The sequence below is a fragment of the Anser cygnoides genome, chromosome 1 (assembly GCF_040182565.1).
Source record: "Anser cygnoides isolate HZ-2024a breed goose chromosome 1, Taihu_goose_T2T_genome, whole genome shotgun sequence".
Classification (NCBI taxonomy): domain Eukaryota; kingdom Metazoa; phylum Chordata; class Aves; order Anseriformes; family Anatidae; genus Anser; species Anser cygnoides.
In genome coordinates, this window is record NC_089873.1 from 97,724,346 (window position 1) to 97,739,440 (window position 15,095).

The following is a 15,095-nucleotide window of genomic DNA, read 5'->3' on the forward strand; positions in this document are numbered from 1 at the left end:
TAGCACACCCGCAGCACTCCCCCTCCGAAGACCTCGAAGCCCAAAGCCAGCCGCTGGTCCTCGTGGCTGGCGGGGGTGTCTGCTGATCTGCATCATCCCAGCTGAAAGCGGCGAGGTTTCAGCGTTTTCTCCCCGAATCCGGCCCCGCTATTAGCAGCTCTGTGCTCGTTAGAGAGATGCTGTTTATAAGGATCCGTCAGACACCGCTGTCAGTATATTTCATGCATTATTTACTTCAGAGCCCTGAGACTAATGCTACCCCAGTCCCAGTGATTTACTGCATTTGAGTTTCTCAAGCTGATCCATAACTTTGGGTAATAATAACAATAACAAAATACTTTGTATGCATATATCATCCCCGTCAGCAAAAACCCGCACAGAGACGAGCCTACGATGCCAGCAGAGCTGCCGCTGAGAGGTACCAGAGCGTCAGCCATTTGCAGGTACAGCTTCCTCACACAGACATGTCCCCGCACCCCGACTTTAGGATACTCCCTTCATGCACACAGACCCCTCAGAGTGTGGGTCTGTACCCAGGGGGTTACCAGAGCAGGTTTGGTGAGCCCCAAGACACATCCCAAGGTGAGGACAGCCCTGCTTGGGCAGAGGAGCCTCAGGAGGCTACCAAGTGAGCCCATGTCACCCTGCAGACCGGGTTCCCCTGCCTTAACGAATTATAATCCCCAGAGGGAAGCTCAGCGCCTGGCTTGGGGACTGCAAGCAGCTCAATGCCAGCCCCTTCATGCTTCTTCACAACCAGCCTAGAACCTGCCTGTCGCCTTGCAAGAAGCTAATGCTGCAGAGGGGATGCTCATCATATTCAGTTTCAGCTTTTCAATTGCATCCCCCACCTGTGGCTCCCTGTCCTGCTCCTAGCACCACACAACCACAGCCCCCTCGCTGCTGCTTCTCGCTCCCCATGGCTTCCTTCTCATTTACACCTCGCCTACTGTTTCATCTGACCCCTGCTAGTTCAGAAGTTCATTAAAAGACGCTTGATGAGCTCTAATAAGCACCCACACTCTGCCGTGCGGCTGGCGAGCCTCCCTGACCCTCCTCCACATTGTGCTTATGCATCCTCTTCGCACGCAGAGGCAGGGATGACCTCCAGGCTGAGCCCAGGGCTTTTACGGATTGTTTTTTTCTGGTTTGTTTGCTTTCATTTATCTTGCCCTTCAGCCCATCTCTCACCAATGACTTTGTCCTCAAGAGTTTTCCTGCTGCCCTGTCTGAGGTTGTCCCGTTTTGCAGAAGCCTGGCGGGGGGGCACCCCTGCCCTTGGCCAGGTGATGCTGCCAGGTCCCCAGTGCTCACGCCTCCATGCCTGGCTGCTGCCTGCTGCCTGCAGCCTCAGGGAAGGGAGTGCTGCATCCTGGCAAGCTCCTCACACGCTGCAGGCCGTATAATAGTAACATTAATAAAAGCCATGGAAAAACGCCCGCTCACCCAGGCAAGGCTCTGCAGCATGGAGGCCAACTCCTCCCGCTGCGCTGACACGAAATCTCTGAGATCAATGAGAGCGCTACCTACGTGCTGCGAGGCCGCGCTTCTCCCTTTGCCTTTCACGCCTCACCCCTGCAAGAACAGCTCACTTCTAGGGGCAGAAGTAACCCTTCCTGTCGGTCTGACAGCAAGAGCTGGGCCCACACGCGCTCACAGTGAGAGGGTGAGAGATGGAGGCCTGCGGAGCGGCACCAGCCCCACCAGGCCGCTCTGAAGCAGTGGCGCTGCTGCCATTAACGCCTTCGCCCCCGCCACGATGGACACCCCCGGAGTCCCACCCAGAGAGCAAGGACTGCTGCACAGAGCCCTAAATCAGGAGCCACGCTCTCCCTCACAGGCACCAAAACAAGCTGCTCGCAAAAGCCGTCATTTATGGTGTCAATAAATTGCCTCTCCAAATCATGCCCAGATGTGCAATTTAGGGCCCAGTCACCTTGCCTTTTTATTCTCGCCTGCAAAGTGCTCTGCTCTCCTACGGCACTCCCTGCCTAGTAAATCATGCCAAAATACATTAAAAGCACCCATTATTGTTATTAATTACTATTATTGCATTAGCAGATTTTACTGCTCCCCTCATCTCTCTAACAGCTGAAACCCCAGGCTCGCTGAGCTGGGGACCGGGCCCTGCCTTCAGCCCAGCCCCCCTCCAGGGCAGCCCCCAGCCCCACACCACAGGGGGCACCAACACACAGATCTCCTCCATGGAGCTGAGTTGATGGCACTGACAAACTCCCACCCTGGACATTTCCATGGGGACTAAAAAGCGAGGTAAGGCAGGCTGGGGAAGGAAAGAAAGCTCCCCAGGTTATCTGCGGGCTTGATAATGTCAAAACCCTTGCGTGCAGTGGGCTGGGCAGCCCAGGGCATGTTTATCATGCTGTCCTGATACTCAGCAAACACATTTCTACTCTCAGCGCTGAAACTGCCTGAAATGTCAACTCAAGAAGGCCAAAACATCCCCCGGTCTCAGTTTTTTTTCTTGCCCTTTCTCTGCCTTGTTTATTTAACCTGCATCCTCTTCAAGGCAGAAGGTGCCTCATACTGCTTTCATACCTCAGAGGCTGGGGACAGCCTCTGGCTTTCTGCACTGTAAGTCACGCTAATGGTGGCATCATTATGTTCTCTGCTTCTTCTGCACAGTAAGACCAGAAAGACGGGTGCACCTGATCATTGGCAACCTGGATGATGGGACAGAACAACCCCCGTCAGCCTCAGGAATGAAACCTAATTCAGTCAGGTGGCTGACTCACCAGAGGGCAGGGCTGCCATTCAACGGACCTGGAGAAAATGGATGGCAGGAACCTCATGAAGTTCAGCAAGGACAAGTGCAAAGTCTTACACCTGTTGAAATGACCCCATGCAACACTAGGGGATGAGGACTAACTAGATAGGGAGCAGCTCTGCAGAAAAAGACCAGAGAATCCCAGTGAGAAAAAGTTGAACATCAGTCTGCAGCATGCCCTTGCAGCAGGGAAGGCTAAATGCATAGCTGGCTGCAATAATGAGAGTGTAGCCAGCAGGCCAGAGTAAATGATTATTCCCCTCTAATCAGCACTTCTGAGGCTGCATCTGGAGCAGTTTTGGGCTCCCAAAATGTTTGGTTGGACAGATAGAAAAATATTTTCATAATGAGGGTAGATCAGCACTGGAAACGTGCCAAGACAGGTTGAAGAATCACCATCCTGGGAGATTTCCAAAATTTGATGCAGACAGGTCCTGAGCAACCTCATCTAACACTGAAGTTAGCCCTGCTTTGAGCAGGGAGTTGGACGAGAGACCACCAAAGCCCCCTTCCCAGTGAAATCATTCTATGAGTTCAAAGAGGAAGTTGCTGTTCTTTATTCTGTCTGGGACAGCAGTGCTTTGAAAGCTGAAATGTGAACACCTCAACAGGATGTTCACCCACACCAGCCCTTGAAAGCCTCTGGGAACAGCTCTGCCATCTGCCAGCACCCAGTGTGCAGGGGGACAACGCACAGCCCCAGCAGAGCTGGCTCCTTCCACCCTGGTGCCTGCCTTCGCCACGACCCAATCTCACCAAGGAAGCTGCTGTAAATGCACTGCAAACTCCCAGGCCCCCATCTGTTTACTCTACCAAGGGTAGAGTATGCACCTCTGACGGCACCTCTGACGGCATGTGGTGTTCTCAAACTGTGGAGGGATCCTCCCCTAACACACAGGGGGAATTTTCCTGGGGAGGAACTGGGATGGGTGCATACAAATGGTGGTGTGCGTACCCACACCCAAACACGAAGAGGCCTGTGTCACAGCTGTTGTTAGCAGTGAGACGAAGTTCCTTTTGGGTTAGATCACAGCAGCAGTACGACACAGTTTGGTTCATAAAGTGAGACCCTATTGCCACCAGAACGGGACTGGCAAGTAGGTCAGGCTGCAATTATCCACTCTGAATTTAGACCTGACTCCTGGGATAACAATCTGGGATTAAAAACACAATCAAAGAGATCTTTAATAGCTGAGAGAGGCAAGAATGTTCATTTTACATCTCCTTCAAAACACAGCTGTCCGTTATTTCTTCCTTCAAGTCATCACTCTCCTTTTATTCCCTTTCTCTTCCATTCACAAACCTGAACTCCTCCTTCCTCCCTAATTTCCTCCATACTGTCCCCTCTTCCAGCTGACTTCCGCAAGTCGCTTCCTCGTCGCTTCATCTGCTGCCAACTTTTTGGCACTACCCTCACATCTCAGCAACGCCTGATCACGAAGCTGCTCGTGGAAAGGCAGATGAAGGAGGGCCACTTGACGGGAGCCGGGCCGGCACTTTCCCCTGGCTGCAGGAGGGACATGTGGCCGGGCTCCGTAATGTGATCAACAACATATGAAGTGTGTAGTGTCGGCCATATGCTGTAGTAATTCCTTTATAGGCAACGTACTCGGCAGAGCAAACAGCCATGACTTGGGGCACAGATACAAGTGCAGGCTCACGGAGGGCTTGCACATGGGCACCCACTCTTCAGCGATAGATGGCAGAGGAGGAGGAAGGCAGTTTGCTCCTGGAAGAGATTTACAATTGTCTCTGGTTAGGTCAGTCTGCAGATGTGTACGATTATTAAAGAAGAAGAGCAAAAGGGACGAGCAGGTGACCCTCCAGAATCCCTGAACGCCCGCACACCATGACATTTCAAGGGCTCCTCAAAGCTCCCAGGCCCATGCCCACGTTTTGGCACAGGTGCGATGAGTGACAGATACCTCTGCTGCTATTGGCTTCTGAATGACTGGCAGGGACCCAAAATTCTCCCGAGTCACCTTCCCCAGCAATTCAGCAAGCCAAGGACCAGAATAAGCACTTGATGTAGCTGGGATTTCTCTGGTGACAGCAGGCAAGGAGAGGGAAATTGAGATTCTAGGCAGATTTCTCAAGCTGGACTAGCTCCAGTTCTGCTTGGAAGTGAAGGGTATTAGGGTACATCTTCTGTGCTGCAGAAAAGAGAGGAGTCAGCACTTTCATCCAGATGCTCAGACCCTTGGGCCAGGCAGAGAGGAGACAGCTGCTCTGCTTCATACTTGGGCTGGCGCAGAGAATGAGAAAGGTGGAGAAATCCCTTGTTGAAGAACAAGCAAGGAAGGAGGGTAAGATGTGTCATATGAAAGAGAAAAGTAGAGACTGAGTGACTAATGGCACCATAGCTTAGTTGTCTCATGTCAGAGTCTTAAATTGCCCAAAGTGGGCGGAAAGTCACTTTAACCTCTCAATATGGCGAATAAACCTATTGTTGAAAGAAAAAAATGCAATCGTGTTGAAGGAGTGATGAAAATGAGACTGTTACAAAGCTGACTGTACCAAGTTGGAGCCTTCTGGTGAATGGTAGTTGAGAGCCTCCCTACTAGCTGATATACCGGAGTGGGGACTGAGGACCCCAGAGCTGAAAAGCACCCATCAACGTTGCTTGAATGCCCTACTCCAGATTGAAGGAAGCTCACATCCTCTGTGGAGAAGACACAGGAGTGAAAGCCCTAATGAGATCCTTAGCCAGCTCTAGAAAAGGTATTGCTACAAAATTGAGGATACAGAGCCCACCTGGGAAGGTTTTCTTTGACCAGAGTGTTTGATGTCCTTAGGAAATCCACAACACCAAGCAAGGAAGGAAAATGGACATAGCAGGTTCTCACAGAACCAAGAAAACAGGAGTGGGAAGGACAGCAGGATACCAACTAATGCAATCCCCAACTCCACACCAGAATCCACACTCCCATTCCACTATGTGGCCCAGTAAGTGAAGAGCTGATGTGCTCACTTTGTGAGGCCTGGGGGTAGGTGAGGCTGCTGCAGCAGTGGGTGATTTTAGTGAGGTGTCACAGACTGCACGAGACCATCCTGATAATATGAACATGAGAAACTGTGCAACGAAAGATGTGTTTGAGTTTTAAAATGCTTTGTGCCTTCGCATTTTATGTGCTGGTAAGGATTCTGTGGTGAGCTGGCAAATAGATAAAGTTGTTGACAACAAAGCCTTCGGCTCAAAATTAAAGTTAATTCCATAGCTGTAAAAAAAGAAAAAAATGAAAAATAAAAAGATGGCAGGTTAATTGTGATAACATCATTAAATTCTTACCCAGTACTCAAAGCACATCATAGTTATTTAGAGGCAAGTGATCTGGGGAATCAGAAATGCAAGTGATTACGGCATTTCACCTCTTGGGGTCTGTTTTGCAATGAGACACAAATAAACTAAGTTTGGCAGTCAGAAATATTCTCTGACAAAATATTCTCCTACATCCCCAAGCTGATTAAAGGAACGATCTGGAAGAGTCGGGTCAGTGGGTAGGCACACAGTTAAAGCAACAGATAAGATGAGAGAAGACAGTGCTCGAGTGTATGTAGTCAATATCCTGGAGCTAATAAAAGTTCCTTACCGCAAATAGTTTCCTCTGCACAGATTTTCACATCGAATCTCAGCAGCCAGTGCTTATCTTTGGCCACTTGTTAGATTAGGTCCTATAGCAGCACACAGTATGCAGTCTTGCATCTAGTTCTCCACGAGGACCCAGACAGATTCCCCACAGCTCAAAGAAGGCAAGGGAGGGCAAGGGAAGATTTCTCCAGACAGATGTTCCCACCTTTCACACAGCTCTCAGGGAGAGGCAACAAGATTTCTGGTGCAGAAGAGGTGCTGAAACCCCTGCGCTGTCTGGTCAACGTACAGGTTCAACCCTTGTCAGCAGCCCTATTAGTCTTGCCAGAGTATACCTTAATGGGATCTGTCCTCAGGGAAGACTAGGAAGAGGAAATATTTTATACAGTTGCAGCCTTTGACTCCCTCATGCAGTCTGGGGACATAAGCAGCCCTCCCAAGGTGCACCTACACTAATATAACAACTTGCTCCTGACAATAGATTTCAACAGTGACTGCATCTAGGTCCAATTAACTGGTAATGAGAACTGGCTGCCAGCGCAGGAGGCGCTAAATTCTTTTTTAACATCATTAAACATGTAACGAACGACGTTCCACCAAGCACCAAGTTCGCGTTTGTCCCCATACCTGCTCCTGCCATTCAGACCCTGCCCAGCAGCAGCGGAGGGGCGCAGCGTGGGGGCTGCTGTTGACAACCAGTACCACAAGTAGGACGTTTCTCTTGTGTGAATGCACTGTATGCCTCTTCCTGGCTTCCACCATGTGAGTGCTTCCAGCCTGGTTGAGATGACATGAAAAGGGAAGGGGGCACGGAGCCAAACGCTGAGCTTTAGCGGCTTTCCAGTTGCTAAGGCTCATGCTGGCTGAGCACGACAGAGGTACTCCTTGGTTTGGTGGAGCACCTACACCTAGCTCAACAGGCAACGTCTGAAATCCCTTCCCTTCCCCCGTCATTGGGACTGGGCTATACGCATGGGGTTCCTAAAGAGGTCCTCATCGTGCTAGACTTCGCACGTATGGGAAGAACTATCCCTCCCACAAGCAAATAATGGGATGGGGAAAAAAGCAGAAGGCTTATTCAAGGCAAAAACCATCTCCAATGTGGAAAAGGAAGGCTGGGCAGAGCTGGAGTGGTACTCAAGAGATCTGAAGATGACACTTCTAAAACCCCTAAAATGGGCAGGGAGAGTTGAGCACAGACAATATGTGGGAGGTAGAAAGGCAGGCTTTGAATGTGGTCCCTGTCCACAGAATACAACACCACCAGAGAGTCCATTGTAGGTCTTTAGTATCTAGAGCCGAAAATAGAGCCCTTGATAACCCACCCATGGACCTACCGAACAAACTACACCTACACCACACTTCCCTCTGCCTTTCCATTGCCCTGCAAGTCCCCTGGGGGACCAGCAACTCCTTGCCAGCAAGCCTCACAGGGGCTGCCTGCAAGCACTCCGGCAGAACACAGCGAGAACAGCGCAAGATAGCCAATATGCTGGCTCTACTGCTGCGTCCCCCCTTGTTTTAAATCAATAGTTTATGACATGTACAAGGGGAAACTGTAAATTTAATTTTGTCCCCCGCAGTGCAATTCGTATCTTGTTTGCCGGTAAGATAATGAATGTGTTTGCCCTCCAGACCCCCTGCCCAGTAGAGCAATTTAAGGATAAAGGGAGAGAAAATAGCAAAGTACAATTAGGGAGGTCGATTAATGCTGGATTAATCAGTAGCTCAGCTAAAGATAGCTTTACAACAGTTATGCATAGGGGGCAAGGGAGAGAGGGAGACAACAAGCCTGCAGAAGGAATAAAGAATCAGATCATTTTTCTCAGCATTAAAAACCTTACAGACGACTTGAAGGTGCACGCTGCTTGCCAAACGAATGGTAGAGCCTTGCACCAGCTGCAAGGACCACGGATGCCTTGCTCTACTTGATGCTCATCAGGGGTGTCCTAGAGCACGAACCCAAACTGCCCCAAACTCTGGAGATGCACAAGTTAAACCTTGCTGAAGCTCGGAGGCTTATTTGCTCCTGCAAAAGCTACCTGAGAATGTCGCTGTAGCAGTCGGAGTGAGCACGAGTTCAGCATTGCTAAGGAAAGCTTGCTGAATATGCAAAAGGCAACAAAACAGCGCGGGTAGGTAACATGACGGTATGCTGAAGCTAACAGAGAGGGGAGCACCGAGGAGCACTGTGGATGACCCAGAAGCTGGGAGCCCAGGGAGAGGGTTTCTCACATCAGGGGGCACGCTGAAACCAAGCTGGAGCAGTGGGTGAGGAAACCAGCTCTGAGTGCGTGCTCCCTGCTGCACAACAGAAACGAGACTTAATGCGTTCTTGGGAACAGACAGGCTTTGCCAAAGAAACAGGACTCCATTGCCAATTTATTTTTCCAGCTGGCATAACCAGCAAAACTCCAAATTAGTTTGGCTAGGTAGATAGGGCAAAAAGAAAAAATAATGTTTTTGGCCAAATTCTAGTGTCAAACTTTGTGGATAGGTCTTAGCTTTACCTAAAGCCGAAGCAAAAAAGAAGCCCCAAATAAAAAGAAAGTGCCACCCCAATAACCTGCAAACACAAGATCCAAATGCCAAGGGATTTGCGTCTGTAAAGACACAGACTAGAGCTTTTCGTTGATGGCTCTTTACTTTGTGGTTATGAAGGAGCTGCTAATACAGTGAATCTAGCAGGACTTTAGTGCTTCTGCTATTTGAGTTAAAACCAAGGAGTGCAAAAATGTATGGTAATAAAAAAAAAAAAAATTCAATCACACTCTCAGCTCTCCGACAAGGCGTAGGTGAAGGGCTGAGGACAGCCTTGCTGGTTTTGAATTGATCTGCCCCTCTCCAATTTAAAACAGTTTCTTTCCTGCTCTAGCTACCTCTCTAAAACACTTTCCCACATTCAGCTTCAGAGGCAGCTCCCTATGGACAGGCATTTTTAGATGGATACAGTGTGATCTTTACCAATTGCTGTAAATTGGCTCTGAGGGCACCTTTACATGTCAGTTCTGTCTATTTTCTCTACAAACAGAGGGACAGGGATGGAGAGGATGGAGGAAAAGGGCTTCACAAATAAAACAAACAATAGGAAAATGGAAAGCCAAGTCACAGCAGAGTCATTCATTCAGACCTGAAGCCAGGGCTCCTCATCCCAGCACCATAAACAATCTCCCTGACATCAATTACAGATGCTGATCAGACACGCATGCAGGGAGCTGCGTTCATACACAAATGTGCAGTTTACACTGTTTGGGAACGAGCAGTTTGCAACACTCCCCCCAGATCATAACTGACAGCTAACAAGCTGTGGGGAGGCAACACATAATTGAGCGTGCAAAAGACACAGGCATCACTCGGTTTTGCTTACACATAAACTAGCAATGGGCAGAGCAGCTCAGGTTCGCCCCCCTCGCCCTTCCATTCATCCCGGTGTCTTCAAATTCACCGGACTTTAAAGACATCAGACAAAATAGGGCAGAGTGAGGGAAAACCACATCCACGTTCAGGCCCTATAACAGCACGACTTTCTGGGTCCAGGTTACCCTAATCTGTGCCCTACTGTTTTGTTTGAGGCAAGACTGAAGGGAAACATCAGGGTTAGGATTTGAGAGATGAGAGACTGAAAAACCTTATAAGCACATAGGGTCTGTAATGGCAAAACATCTTCACAGAGAAACCACTTGGTTTCAGCTCGTTGAAAATGTCGCACATTGCACCAGGCACTGGATGTAATCACTGTCGCTGGGACTGGAGCAAACATCGCTGTCGAAGACGGTGCTGTAGCAAAGCTGGGAGGGAAGATTCAGCTCCAGACAGTGCAGTGGTACTGTTGGCATCAGGGAGAAGAGCAATGAAGAAAAGCCCCCAAGTTCTGTATGTGATAACAACACAGTCAGAGCATACCTTATTACTGCAATAAGCAGAGATACCTTACTAATGGTTGTCTGCATGAAGAAATTTAATAGTATAATGCCTCGGCTGACCTTGCACCACACGTTGACGCCTTATTCCTTTGTCCATCCAAGGAACTATTCGACTGTGTATTTACAGTGCCATCACTAACCTATCAGCATCACCTGAACAGGCAGCTTCTACTCTGTCCCTCACATTAAGGACGACTACGTGGAAAAGATTTGGGGGGAGCACAATTTTTCTCTCGTGCATATATTACTAGTGGGAAAAGCAAACTCTTTTTTTTTTCCTCCACTGTCCTCCATCTGTCCATCCAGCTCCTGTCCTTCCTGCACCCACCTTCCTCTGTCCTTACACCGCAATTGCATTTTGTAGAGTTTTGTCCTTCCAGGGCAATCTTTTTCCTGCCCCTTTCAAGAATGAGCCTAACACACTGATTAAACACTTTTTGGTCTTCACAGTCCCATACTTTCCAGCACTGACAGTTTAATTTCCAGTCTCCAAGTTTTTCTGATTCAAAAAATGCCAGATTGTGCATTGTCATGGCTAAAATCAAATTGTTCCCATTTATTTCCCAGAGTTGGACAGCTGTCTGAAGCCTTTTTTTTTTTTATTAAGATCCAAAAGATTATTTCTTAGTATCTGAGGTTGCAGTTCGTAAGTACACTTGACATCAACAGATTCTCCAGAAGTAGCCATTAAAAAAATAAAAATAATAGTGTTTTTTTGTTTTTTAAATATTTCTTTCCTGTCGAAGAGTATTCAAAATTGCTTCCAAATGTAGCCACTTCACATATGATTGATACCCAGGCACTTCTAAGGCAGAACACAGCCATCAGGTGAACAGCACGTAATTACCAACATAATTACTAACGGTGATTCAGGTTAAGAACCCAAAGTACCAAAAAGAAGACACAACCAGAGTATAAGCAAAAGACAAACATTACTCTGACATCTTCATTTTTTTTGGAAGGTTTCTGAAATCTTCTAACAACTGCAGTTGGCTAGGGCTCCTGCCTTACTTCTCTTTTGGAGGATCATAAGGTATCTGCTGGTACCGGTGAACAAAACACTAAAAGAAAATGCTCCTGAGTTGTTAGCAGTTTCCACAATAAAAGAGCTGAGTTTGAATGGCGGTGATTCATGCACTCACGGCACTTGCTACTTGGGAGCATTTGACAACTTGCTGGGTGTCAGTGAAAATTTGTGAACTGCCAAGGTTTCATGCTTTGTAACATGAAGGCTGATTCATAGCAGACATCACCTATTTGTTATTCACAGGACTGGCCAAAAAAATTAAAATAAATTAATTTCATTTTGTGCAAAATTTTGAAGTTTTGGAATTTGTTCCAATGCTTTATTGCAGTCTTTAAAACTTTTCCTTTTATTTGGCAAGAAAGAGCCATTCCTGAGCAGGTAACAGCCTTGAGTTGCTCGGTATACGCAAGATCCAGGTACAAGTCCCTGCCTCATTTCCCTACAATGGTTTGGATGGGGTTTTCTGTATTCCAGACAAGATCCCAACCTGTTTAGTTACTGGCCATTTTGACCATTTCTATCTCTCACCTTTTGAACAGAATTTACACACTAAGGCTGAAAAGATGAAGATCACCACATATAGAAACACGCATTTCTGTGAAATGTGTCTATTTTAATACATCTGTATTTCAGATGGAAAAAGAAATCTCGACAACTTAATTTAAAAAACAACAACAAAAACAACTGACCAATATTTTACTCAGCCAGTTGAGAAAGCCAATAATTACCATGATATTCAGTTAACCAATAAAAGAGTCCAAATACTGAGCAAGTAATGATTCATTGAGGCAAACATTTTGTAAAGAACAGCTGGAGGTCTAAAAATGACTCTTTTTAGTGAGCACTTATCAAGCACTAAAACACTGGAAGAAAATCTGAAGCCGTTTATAAACAAATTGCTTATCGCACAGCAGTAATGCTCTAAGGTCCCACTACTTTTCTGCTATCCTTATCCTTTCCACTATCAACTCCGTGCGAAAACTCCTTCTGCTAGAAGGTGCAAGAACAGCAGAGCCCAGTCCTGACAAATAATATTTGTAACTAATACTTCAGCCTTCTTTAACGCCGGGCAAGGGGGTTAGCAGCGACTCGTAAGGACGCGGTGACACTGCTGAATCAACCCACGAACTGCCCTAGCTCCGGTGATTGAGTCTCAGAAGTAGCACTGCTCTCTCCGGAGTCTGGCAAAACAAATGTTCCCAATATTTGAAGAGAAAGAGACAAAGTGGTGCATGCTAAAATGGAGCCACCAGCGAGCCCGTGGGCACGGGCCAAGGTATTTTATCATCCTGCTGAGAGCAGGCGATTACCCCTGGCCCCGCTTCCAAAGCCGTGACTTCTCACTTTCAGAGCATGTACTAAAATGCCATAACCCCTCCAAACAAGCCGCTACTCTGTCAGAGATGCCAGGCAGGGTTTGTAGCACTTTGCACCTGGGTTGTATAAAGTAATACTAGCAAAGTGCAGCAACGGCGGACAGTTATTAATGCTCGTGCAGTATGTTGGAAAAACATGAAACGTTCTTACTGTACTAAGAGGTTACTCCAGGGTACCAAAGCCAAGCCTGTGCTCAGCCCCGCTGCTACCTGCACGCAATAAACTCTGCTGTCTGTTATTTCATCCCAGCTGAAGGGACTCAGGTCCTGTGTTATCTAAGGCTAGCCAATCTTGATTCTTTTCTCAAAGGAAAAAAGAGTATGTCCCCAGAGTGCGATCAGATGGCCTAAGAGAAGCACCTGGTTCTCTGTGATGACTGGGTAGGAAGCCAGGGCCAGGCTAAATCTTCACGGATTAAGGCTGTCCTGGATGCCCAAGCAGGCAGCCATCTGAGCAAGGCCCCAGGTCACACAAGGTGCTTGGAAGAGCACGGAAATGAACCCAGGTATCCCAGGTCGCAGACTAGCACTACAATCACCCCCCTCAAGAATGTCTTCTCAGGGATGTTACTTCTGTACCGCAAGGCACGAAACAGGTTTGGGAGTCATCACGTGCTCTCTAAGCCTCATTTCAAAGACTGTTTTGGATGCTCAGTCTTCTCCATACAGTTTGAGCGAGGCAACAGCCCAGTAACCAAGAAGCCAAACCACCCCCAGGGCACCATACAGGCAGAAGCTGTTTTCCAGAGGTACCTCAACAGAGAAGAGTGACGGTGGGCTAAATCCTGGATGGCTGAAACTCCAGCACTTGTGTGAAAGCTGCCTGGTGACTCAGAGGAGATCCCCTGAGAGTGCAAGCATGAGCCTAAATGGAGAATGCATCAAGAAAAGCTCAGTTGGAGCACCTTTGGAGGCAACTGAGAACTTGGTTTTGCTTTTCAAACAGTACCCACATCACCAAACATGCTGGGTTTACAACAAAAATTTCCCTGTGTTACATGCTACTGTTTTCCTGCCTGTGGTTCCTCCCCGAGTTGGTGATTTATAGCACTCTGCCAGCACATTTTTCTTACTCTTTATTCCTCTGTTGCTTTCCTGGTGTTTCACAGCTTCTTCTCTGGCCTTGGAGGCTACTTGCTGGCATTGGTCAGCATAAGAGCCAGCAGCACAGGTCTGTGCTTTCACTGCTAGTTATTTAACCTGGTGCTTTAATGGGACAGTTCAGGGTCCAGAAAAGCATGGGAGGAGAGGGAGAAAACCACACAGGTCCAGAAGGAGAAGGAAATGCCACTGAAGGTGATAATCACAGGTTAATGAGCAAATCAGATTTGTGCCTCTTACTGTGGGTTCAGGGCGTTTTTGGCATCAAAGACAAGAACAACCAGCTCATCTTTTCCTCCGCCTGAGTGAGCTGGGATGGGAGCTAGATGGGTTTTAATCTCCTGAGGCTCCTAATACAAGCCCAGCACCTCCAACAGAGGAGTGGACCTGCGAGCTCTGCCACGTACAGAAGCTCTGCTTCCCGCTGCACGACCTCTGTGAGCGGCTCACAGCTCTGCGCATCTCCGCAGGAGGCTTTTCAGAAGGGTGACAAAGAGGACATCAGAACCACCTCTCTCTGCAGCTGCTGTCACGCACAGGGGGACCTGTAGGAACAGCTCATTTTAATAGCTGCAGGTTAATATTTGTCATATCCCCCTCAACTCGCCTGTGATCACTGCAAAGGCAAATGCAGCAGTAGGTCCCCTGGGGTGGCCATCCTGCGTGCACAGAAACAAATAACGGGAAGAGGGGAGGACGGTGCGTGTGACTTTGTGCGGCAGAGCACTTGCCACATGGAGTGGGGACATGGAGGGATGTCAGCAGGGGTAGTGATGGAAAGATGCCCACAGACAGGTCCAAAAGAGTTCAAGTCCACGTGAGGATGCTCCCGTGACTGGCAGCAGATGAGGGTAAGGTGTGTAGGTGGTACCCTACACAGGTATTGTGGGGTCAATTGCTCAGAGTGAAGAGATCGTGGAAGTGCTACAGGGGAAAGTATGAGCATGCAGAAGGATTTTATTCTGATCTTTACCCCAATAAAATGCTGCAGTGAAGCACAGGTTAACCTTGTTTACTCGTGGGCATAAGTTCTGAAAATGTACTTTCCCTTGAATATCAGCACACAACAGCTGATACTGTAGCCCATATGGGAAGAGGAAGGAGGATGGGGAACAAACAGTCGGAGCTCCAGAACATGCTAATTCTGGGAGCAATGCACAACCACAGGACAAAACTGTTATTTGCAAAATGGTACCCACAATGCTTTTCTCTGCAACTTTGTTCTTAAATGCTGTACTTTTGGAGGTCACCCTAACCTAATTAAGTCCCTGTTTCTGGCTAAGGCAACAGCTGC

At 48.0% G+C, this 15,095-nt stretch overlaps 1 protein-coding gene across 5 annotated transcripts in view; it reads right to left on the reverse strand.

Annotated features, from left to right (window-relative positions):
• Positions 1–15,095, reverse strand: part of LSAMP (limbic system associated membrane protein) — a 965,491-nt gene that overhangs the window by 175,394 nt on the left and 775,002 nt on the right. The gene's annotated exons all lie outside the window — the stretch shown is intronic.